An 11,012-nucleotide genomic window follows, 5' to 3' on the forward strand; every position below is an offset into this window, starting at 1 on the left:
GATCCTCTGCAAAAATAAAAAAAAAAAAAAAAAAAAAAAGCAGATGACATTAGGGGGTTATTTAACTTTGGAATACATAAATAAACAGAGAAATTCACTATTGGCATTGAAGAGCACACTAAAACCAAAAGAGCAACTAGTGGGAGTCATGCATGCAATCTGAAATTATCAAGGCAGATGGAAAACATAAAAAGAACGGTGTTAACAAGCGATCAGTAAGTAGGCAAACTTTGAAATTGTGGAAATTTCAAAAGGAAACAAGAAACAAGGACCAGATATTCTACACAGAAGACAGAACTTCAGAGATTTTTGAGAGGTAGTGATACACAATTTCAAGAAGAATGAAAAACATCAATAAAATAAATCCAAATTAGCTTACTGCAATGCACATTGCAATCAAACAGTCAAATATCACAAAATTCCATTGTGTACATGAAGCCCATTTTTTTCATTATCCATTTATCAGTTGATGGAAATCTAGGCTGATTCCATTATCTAGCCATTGTGAATAAAACTATGAACTTAGATCTGAAAGTATCATTTTCATAGGGTATAGGGACTTTTGGGTATATGCCCAGGAGTGGAATAGTTGAGTTACATGGTTGTTCTGTTTTTAGGTTCTTGAGATACCTCCACACTGATACCCATAGTAGCTGCACCAGTTACACTCTTTTCCTTTCCTTCATATCCTCTATTGACTTCATTGTCCTTTGTTTCCTTCATAATCACCATTCTTACTGAGGTGAGGTGGGATCCCAACTTTAGAAAATATTAGACATTTGTATTTTCTCTTTTCAGAATGTTTTACTCAATTCACTAACTTTTATTCATTGTGGTATTTGAATTCTTACATTGATCGTTCATTTTTGATGCTTCATATGTATTAAATATAAATGATCTGTCCAAATTAGCTTGACAAAGATTCTTTTTTATTGTAAAATAGAGATCTTGAATAAAGTGCTCTCTGTGGGTGGATGAGGCTGCTCCTAGGCACCATAGGTTCCAAAATCAAAATCTTCAACACTTGTTTCAGGATAGCTCCGTATAAGTTTTTGGCCAGATAGCTCCCAGAGGCTCTCATAACAACACACACTATTGTCAATTCTCTTTGCCACCCATGAGAACCAGACAATAAGATTCTATTTCTGAGGCCCTATCACACTTTGTACACAGAGATATCAAGCATGTATAGGGTCAGAAGTTGCTATGCAAGGTGTTTGGGGAGAAGATATCAAGGATCGCACCAAGCTTTGAACCCAATGTATTACAAATGTTTAACTATTGGTAGCCCAGACCCACAACTTCCTGGAGCTAGCAGCTTTCCTGGATAAGTTTGGCTGCTGGGCCATTGCATCTTGACTCCTCCAGCCTCATTCACACTCTCAGCTCTCCCACCCCATCTCTCTTTCTAGCAAGAGGCCCATTTCTTGTCATGGCACCCCAGACCCACGGACAGACCTCTTAGCCCAGGATCCACACTACTTCCTGATCCTTTGCATCCAGACCAACCCAGTTCCTTCCAGTAGTCCTCAGGATCCCTGGGGCCTCTTCTTTCCCCCAACTCCCTCTGCATTCCTAGGTGGCACAGCCACCAGCTTCATGGGGTCAGCATCTTTCCTGGGCCCTACTCCCAGGCCAGACTAGCCCTCAAATTCCTGAGGCCAGCATCTTTTCTGGGGGGATCCAGAGCTTAGGTGAACCTGAGAGCACCTGATCCTTTTGTGACATTGGCCTCTGTGGGAACTCCTGAACAGCAAGAGGAAAGCAATTTGGCCACTCCGATATAAAATCAAAAGAGAGAGCCTGGAGCCTAGAAAAACAAGATTTGCATGCCCAACAAGTAAACCACAAAGGCACATAAAGTTTACAAAAAGAAGCACACAAAAACTCAAGAAAGTAAGGTATGAGTCTCACACAAGAACCAGAATCTTAAAAGAAATACACATGTCAAAGTCACAAAGAAAAAAATAATATTATGAAAAATCAAAATATATCCCTACCAAGTACCATCACACTTCTAGAGGAGTACAATTGGAGCCCCCTAGAGAAAACTCAAAAGAACAATTATAAACATGATAAAAGAGTCCAGTGAATTTAAAGAACACACAAAGAAAGAAATCAAAGAACTGAAAAAAGATAGGGATAAACCAGAATGAATTCAGATAACAGTTAAAAATATTGAATAATACTCAGGCTGAAATGAAGAAGGAAGTGAAACGCTCAGTAAGCCAATTAGAAATGACAGGAGAAAACCTCACCAATAGGATGAATGAAATGGAAAACAGAATATCAAGACTGGAAGATAAAGTGGACAAATTAGACCACTCAAGCAAAGATTATGAAAAATGTAAGAAAACACAAGATGGAATATGCAAGAATTGTGTGACACCACAAAAAGACCAAACTTATTTATCATAGACATACAGGAAGGAGAAGAATCTCAGGATAATAGCATGGACCAGATCTTCAACAGGATTGTAGGAGAAAATTTCCCCAAATTAAAGAAACAAATGCCCATACAAATACAAGAAGTATATAGAACATCAAATAGACAGGACCAGAAAAGAAACTCTCCATGGAACATCAGAGTAAAAACACTAAACATAGAGAACAAAGAGAGAATACTGAAAGCTGCAAAAGAAAAAAGAGTCACATATAAACAAAAACCAATCAGAATTGCAATTGAATTTTCAGTGCAAACTATGAAAGCAAGAAGAACCTGGACCAGAGTATTCCCAGTTCTAAATGATCACAGATGATAACCCAGATTACTTTACCCAGTCAAAATATCTATTATAGTTGAAGTGGAAAGGAATATCTTCCATTACATAAATAGGCTGAAAGAATTCTTGTCCACCATACCAGCCCTTCAGAGAGATCTTGAAGCAATAAAAAGAGCTGAAGAAAGGAATAACTATACCCAAGGGGTTGCAGAATGAAATTTAATAAGGGTATAAAATGGAATGAACAGAAATAAAAATGACAGGATTAAACTACACATCTTTCATAAATGACTTTAAATATCAATGGACAGAACTCCCTAGTCAAAAAACACAGACTAGGTGAATGGATTAAGAAACAAAACCCATCCTTTTGTTGTCTGCAAGAAATTAATCTCAGTTTGAAGGACAGGGACTACCTTAAGGTGAAAGGATGGGAAAAAATAATACACCAAACAAATGGTACTAAGAAAAAAAGCATGTGTTGTGATCCTAATATCTTACAAAATAGACTTTAAGCTAAAACTAATCAGAAGAGTTAAAGAGGGCCACTTCATTCTGATCAAAGGAACAATTGGTAAAGAACATGTTATAATCGTGAACATATATTCACCAAACCCTGGTGCACCCAACTTCATAAAACCAGTACTACAGGACTTTAAGACTCAGATTAACCCCAACTCATTATAGGAGGGGATTGAATACCCCATTGTCTCCATTAGATAAGTTAACAGGACAATTACCAGAGAGACATCTGGATTAAACAATACCATACATCAAATGGGCCTAACAGACATTTATCAAATATTCCACCAAAGCACCAAAGACTGTACTTTCTATTCAGTGCTCCATGGAACTTTCTCCAAAACTGAACATATACTGGGACACAAAAATAACCTCAATAAATGCAAAAAGATTGAAATAATTCCATGTGTTCTATCAGACCACAAGGCAATAAAGCTTAAAACCAATACTGGAAGAAGCCCTAGTAACTACATGAACACATGGTGATTAAACAACACACTCCTGAATGAAGAATGGACCAAAGGAGAAGTTAAGAAAGTAAAGATATCCCTGGAACTAAATGAAAAGGACAATACAACACAACAAAACCTCTGGGAGACATTGAAAGCAGTCCTCAGAGGGAAGTTTATAGGTCTAAGTGCCTACATTAAAAAAAAAAATCAGAAGAACACAAATAAATGACTTAATATTGCAACTCAAGACACATGAAAAGCAACAACAAATGAAACCTAAACCCTGCAGACAAGAAGAAATGACAAAAATAAGGGCAGAAATTAATGAAATTGAAACAAAGAAAACAATACAAAGAATCAACAATTCCAAGATCTGGTTCTTTGAAAAGATAAACAAGATTGACAGACCACTAGCCCAGTTAACCAAAAGAAAGAGCACCTCCAAATCAACAAAATCGGAGAGGAAAGGGGAAACATCACAACAGACATCAGAAAGACACAGCTTCTGCTTTGAGAGCACAGCCTGCGCCTCAGCAAAATAACCAACCTACAATCTGCCTGGATGAGGGTATCTAAATGCATGGGAACCACCAAAATTAAACCAAGAAGAGATCAACAGCATAAACAGACCCACAACACATAAGGAAAGTGAAAGAGTAATATAAAACCTCCCAACAAAAAAGGCCAGGACCAGACGGATTTACAGCAGAATTCTATCAGACATTTAATGAAGATCTACATCCAATACTACTTAATTTATTCAAAAAGATAGTAATGGAGGGAGAACTTTCAAATTCCTTTTCTGAAGTCAGCATCACTCTAATACCAAAGCCAGGTAAAGATAACCAAAAAATAAAAGTATAGACCCATATCCTTAATGAACATAGATGCAAAAAGTCTCAATAAAACACTTGCAAACCACATACAAATATACATCGAAAAGATCATCCTTCATGATAAAGTCAGCTTTATTCCAGAAATGCAGGGATGGTTCAATATACATAAGTCAATAAATGTCATAAATCATATAAAGCTATGCAAAGACAAGAACCACATGGTCACCTCAATAGATGCAGAGAAGGCATTTGACACAATTCAACATGCATTTATGTTCGACGTCCTAGAGGAAATTTGACTCGAGGTAACAAGCCTCAACATAATTAAAGTCATATACAACAAACCCACAGCCAACATCATTCTAAATGGAGAAAAGCTGGAAGCATTCCCATTAAAATCAGGAACAAGGCAAGGCTGTCCACTATCTCCACTCCTTTTTAACACAGTGCTTGAAACTTTTGCAAGAGCAGTAAGAAAAGAGATGGAAATTAAAGAGCAATAATTGGAAAAGAAGAGATCAAATTATCCCTTTTGCAGTTGATATGATATTATATCTAAGAGACACCAAAAGTTCTATCAGAAAACTACTGGAAATTATTAACAAATTCAGTAAAATGGAAGGTTACAAAATTAATTGTCAAAGTCTGTAACTTTTCTATATACCAATAACAAGCAATCAGAGAAAGAGTACATGGAAACACTCCCTTTCACAATTACTGCAAAAAAATAAAATATCTTGGAATAACCCAGACCAAAGACATTAAATACCTCTACAATGAAAATATTACATCTTTAAAAAAAGAGATTGAAGAAGACATCAAAAAACGAAGGACTTCCCACGCTCATGGATTGGAAAAATTAATATTATGAAAATGACCATCTTACCAAAAGCCATTTATAGATACAATGCAATGGCTATCAAAATATCCATGACATTCTTTAGAGAGTTGGGAAAAAGCATCCTAAAATTAATATGGAAGTACAAAAGACCTCTGATAGTCAAAGCAACCCTGAGCACTAAGAGCAATGCTGGGGGAGATTACAGATTTTAAACTGTATTACAGAGCTATAGACATAAAAACAACATGGTACTGGCACAAAAATAGAACCATAGATCAACAGAACAAAACTGAAGACACGAATATGAGTACATCCAATTTCAGTGACCTGATATTTGATAAAGGGTCAAGAAAATGAACAAAAATAGAACCACAGATCAACAGAACAAAACTGAAGACTGAGTACATCCAATTTCAGTGACCTGATATTTGATAAAGGGTCAAGAAAATAACTGGATCTCCACGTGTAGGAGAATAAAACTAGATCCTTATCTTTGACCTTGCACAAAAGTCAACTCCAAATGGATCAAAGACCTCTATGTGCAACCTGTAACTCTGTAGGCATAAGAGATGACTTTCTAAATCAGACATCAGTTTCTCAGGAATTAAAGTCAATAATCAAGTGGGACTGCGATAAACTAAAAAAATTTCTGTACAGCAAAAGAAACAACCAAGGAAGTGAAGAGAAAACTCACAAAAGAGGGAGAAAATCTTCATCAGCAACACACCTGACAGAGGTTTAACATCCAGAATACATAATGAACTCAAAAACAAAGAATCAAGAAAGGAAGTAACCCAATTAAAAGATGGGCTAAGGAGCTGAACAGAGAGTTCTCAAAAGAAGAAATAAAGATGGCTAAGAAGCATCTTAAAAGTTGTTCGACATCATTAATAATTAGGGAAATGCAAATTAAAACTACTTTAAGATTTCATCTTACCCCAGTCAGACTGGCTGAGATCAAAATAACAAATGATACCAAATATTGGAGAGGTTTTTGGGAAAGGGGAACTCTCATCCACTGCTGATGGGATTGTAAACCTGTTCAACCCCTATGGAAAACATTGTGAAGAAATCTTAAAAAGCTAAAAATGGGACTGGAGAGATGTTTCAGTAGTTACAAACACTGACTGATTTTCCAGAAGACCTGGTTTCGTATCCCAGCACCCACATGACAGCTAACAAGTGTCTGTAACTCCAGTTCCAGGTGATCTGACAGTCTCTTCTGTCCTTTGCAGGCATCACACAACATGGGTGCATTTACTTACATGCAGGCATAACACTCATACACATAAAAGTAAACAATAAAATATAAAAAAAAAACCCTGCAAATGAACCTATCATTTGACCCAGTTATATTGGTCCTCGGCATATGCCCAAAGAACTCATCCTATTGCAGAGACACTTGTACATCCATAATTGTTGCTTCTCTTTTCACAATACCTAAGAGATGAAAGCAACCTAAGTAACCCTCAACTGATGAGTGGATAATGAAAATGTGCTTCATTTATACGATGGAGTTTTACTCGGCAATAAAGAAAGATGAAATCATGAAATTTGCAGGTAAATGGATGGAACTAGAAAATGTTATACTAAGTGAAGTAATACAGATTCAGTTAAAAAAAATAACAAAAAACAGAACAACAACAACAAAAAAACCCACGTATATTCTCCCTCATATGTGGATCCTAGCACCAAATCCTTATGAGAGTGGTATTCAGACATAAGTACAGGAACCAGGATAATGAAAAGGAATCAGGTAGGTAAAGGAAAAGAAAGAATCTGAAAGAGAAGAACAATAGGAAACAGTCATTAATAAGGGAGATGTGGATAAAAATGGGGTTATTTTAATGGGAGGGGAAAGGGAGGGTTATACATGGAACCTTGGGGATAAAGTGAAAGAGCTCAAGAGAGGTGGGACCTTAGGAGAAGGGTATTATTAAAGGAGAAATGGGAAAAATTGGGGTACTTTAAATGTAGAAATCATGGTGGAAGGGTTAGACAATGCAAGAGATAAATAATGCCTAGCTGGTGTTAAAAAAAAAACAAAACAGGGGGAACCATATAAATCGAACAACCTTCTGAAAAAGTATACATAAAACTAGCTCAAGGAATATAACACATGTCTAAGCAACGTTTATCTGAGAATGTCTGGGTTTTGCCCAAGCTGGTGGACCTAACCTTTTTGGATGTCTAACAGTCATACTTTGAGGCCCATAATAATTTGGTCAGAAGAACATAAAGGGCAGTTTTGGATCCTTGCCGTCCAAAGTCCACTAAGCTCCAGAGAACTGTGAATGTTTTGTAACTGTGGCAAGTCACCTGTCCTCTTGATCAAGGAGGCCATGGAGACCCCACCAAATGAACTTGAATCAGTGTCCAGTCTACAAAGCAGAGGCTCAATGCAGAAGAAACTTTTCCTCCATGCTTCCAAGTGAAGCCAGCCATGGTTGAGTAGGACCTTTGACTTATCTTCACATAGATGTAATTGGTAAAAGAAAGGAGCTAGGGGATCCTCCGAAGGCCATGTGACCATTGAGGAACAGAACCTCAAAGGAACTAAATAGTAAAAGTAAGTTGGTTTATCTGGGTCAATTCTAAGGTCTTAAACACCCAAAAGGAAAGTGTAACTAAAGACTAAAAGATCAGTATAATTCTTTAAGAGTCCATGTATATAGTTAAATGCTACATTACAAGAAACAATGCCAGACAGGAGGTACCCTCCTTTGAGTTGTTGGCCAGAGTGGCCCAAAAGACTCCCAGTCAGTAACCCAGCATAAAATTGGGAAAATAAAAAGCAGATTCCAATGTTATCTAAAGTAATATTGGCAACTGATTGCTGCTATATGAGGAAGAGCTGATCTTCCTAAAACAAGGAACTCTAGATATGCTGACTAGTATCAGCAGATGGACAAGCACTAGAGAATGGCTTGGGTTGCAGACAACACAGTCGACTGTAACAGTGATTACAGAGTATATGGGCTCCAGTGAGGGCAGGTGAAACTATGGGAGGGTGCCATTTGGCATGTGGGTATATAGATGAATAAGATTGTTGGGATGTTCTATATGAAATACCCACACAAAAAATCAACAAATTAAAAAAGTGAGTTATATTTAAGGAAGAAGCATAAAAATTTGCTTCATGTTAATTAGTAGAGTTGAAACACATTGCCATTCTCAGATGCCAAGGATCTCAGAAAGTAACTGACTATGACTAGTGATAATCAGGTACACAGAGATTACAGATGCATATGCAGACATCTAAGTGTTCGTAGTGTTAAAAATTAGTTTTTATGTATGAAACACTATTTTAAAATTAAATGGAGATCTTTTTTAAAGGTTAAAACCTCATTCAGTTTTATGTCTTATAGGGTTTATACAAAGTTCAATATTGTATAACTGTATTAATTCAACTGTGAATCTAAAAATTTACTTGCTCTGGAAATTGTTACTGAGTATGTTAAAGCTGTAATAAAATGCTTCTTCTAATCATGTGGTTATTAAATTAAAAAAAAAAATACACTTGTGGCTGGAGAGATGGTTTAACAATTAAGAGTGCATACCACTCTTGCAAAGGACTCAAGGTTGGTTCCCACACCCATATCAGGTGGCATTTTATGTCTCTGTCAAATATATATGTAATCTCCCACTTGTGCATCTTTTATAAATACTTGATATGCTAGTGAAATGATAATCCTTACAGTTACTTATGTACAAGATCTACTTTTCTCTTTTTGATTTCTGCATTTTAAAAACATGATAAGCATGTACTTTTTAAGAAAAATCGTTATTCTGAAAGTAAAACAAAAACAAATGCTGAACTATTAGACAAGATAGGCCCTCTGGTTCCATAGTGGAACAAATATTTCTGGGGTAACCAAGCACTTCCTGAATGGTTCTGAGGTTGCTCTGTGAGAAGGACTGTCTACTTAGTACTGTGAACATGTTCAAAAAGTCTGTGACTGGCAAGATTCCAGATCCTTGGTGGGGGCATATTATTGATAATAGTTTAATGGGCATGTTCAGTGTTTTCTAAGTATTTATGTTTAAACTTATAAACTAGTATATCTCTTGGCCTTTCTCAGAGAAGCCTCCTTTGGTCAATGTCAAAGTTTGAATTCATAACTGGTCAAAACGTTTAGAATAATTGACTGTTTACACTTGTGAATGAGACATCTATGCCACTCTCTTTGAGACTCAAGCTCATGTATTGAATTCTTGGTTCTCAGTTAGTAGTGATATTTTGAAGATGGTGGAAATTTCAGGAGGATGTGTTGTAATATGCTTTAGAAGGTTTTCCTGGTCCCTGGTCCCTCTGTTTCCATGATTCTTTTAGCTTAGCAGCTCCACTCTGCAACACTATCCTGTCCATATTGAATAAAAAACTTTGAAACCAAGAGGAAAATTTATCATCTTGTCTTGTAACATGGTGCATTTTTTTATGGTAAGAGAAACAACTAATACAGAAAACTGCTGCAAAGATATGCTGAGTGCTGTGACTATTCTTGGTGTAATTCAGAAGCCTGCCAAATTATTTGTGGGGAGTTATTTGAAAAAGCTTAGAAATGATTTCTAATTGCATTATTTTAAAAACATATTTCATTATTTTTCTTTTATGTGTATGAGTATATTATCTGCATGCTTATAAGTGCACCTGTGTCCTGCAATGCCTACGGAGGGCAGAAGAGTGTGTCTGATCCCATATCAGGCCATCCTATCTCCCTGCTCTGGGACCATCTGTAGCTCTGCTCCAACTCAGGCTTCTCTGCTGACCAAGAGGGATTAGCACTTCCATCTCACATCTCCTCTAACTGAACCTGGGCACTGCTCATCTGAGGCTTCTGAAGAGATCCTAGCTGGCCAGAGTCACTTCTCCCTACTGTAGAGCTCCTGAGTAGGCTGACTGGAGCCACATGATCCCTCCAATAGAATATCAAACCAGAGAATGTGAAACCTAGACCAATCACCTTTTTATGCTCAATCAGTAAGCAACCAAGCTACAACAATAATACAGAATCAAACTTCAATTCAAAAAAGGGAGTTTCAATTTTATATCAGAATCCGAAGCAACAAAAGACATTCACATGCCAAAACCACAATGAAAGAAATAATATTGAAAACTCAAAAGAACATGTTCTTACCAAACACCACCAGTCCTACAGAAGAATCCTACAGTGAGAAGCCCCTGGAGGTAACACAAAACACATAGTTTAAAAGAGCAATCATCAACATGATCAAGGAACTCAATGAATTTAAAGTACATACAAACAAATTAAAGATAGGGATAAATTTCTGACAAAATTCACAAAAGAGATAGATACAGTGAAGAGAACTCAGGCTGAAATGAAGAAGGGCATGAAAAATTCAATAAGTCAATTTGAAATAACAGGAGAAAGCCTCACCAATAGAATAAATGAAATAGAAAACAGAATATCAAGATTGGATGATAAAGTTGAATAATGTTAGCTCTGTAGCAAATCATATGAAATATTAAAAAGAAAAACAGGAATGGAGAATCCAAGAAATGTGGGACACCATGAAAATCCCCAAATTTATAAAATAAAGGCATAGAAGAAGAAGAATCTCAGTCAAATGATATTGACCAGATCTTAAATAAGACTGTAGAAGAAAATTCCGCCAA

The sequence above is a fragment of the Nannospalax galili genome, unplaced genomic scaffold (assembly GCF_000622305.1).
Source record: "Nannospalax galili isolate Female #2095 unplaced genomic scaffold, S.galili_v1.0 scaffold2900, whole genome shotgun sequence".
In the NCBI taxonomy this organism is placed as follows: Eukaryota; Metazoa; Chordata; class Mammalia; order Rodentia; family Spalacidae; genus Nannospalax; species Nannospalax galili.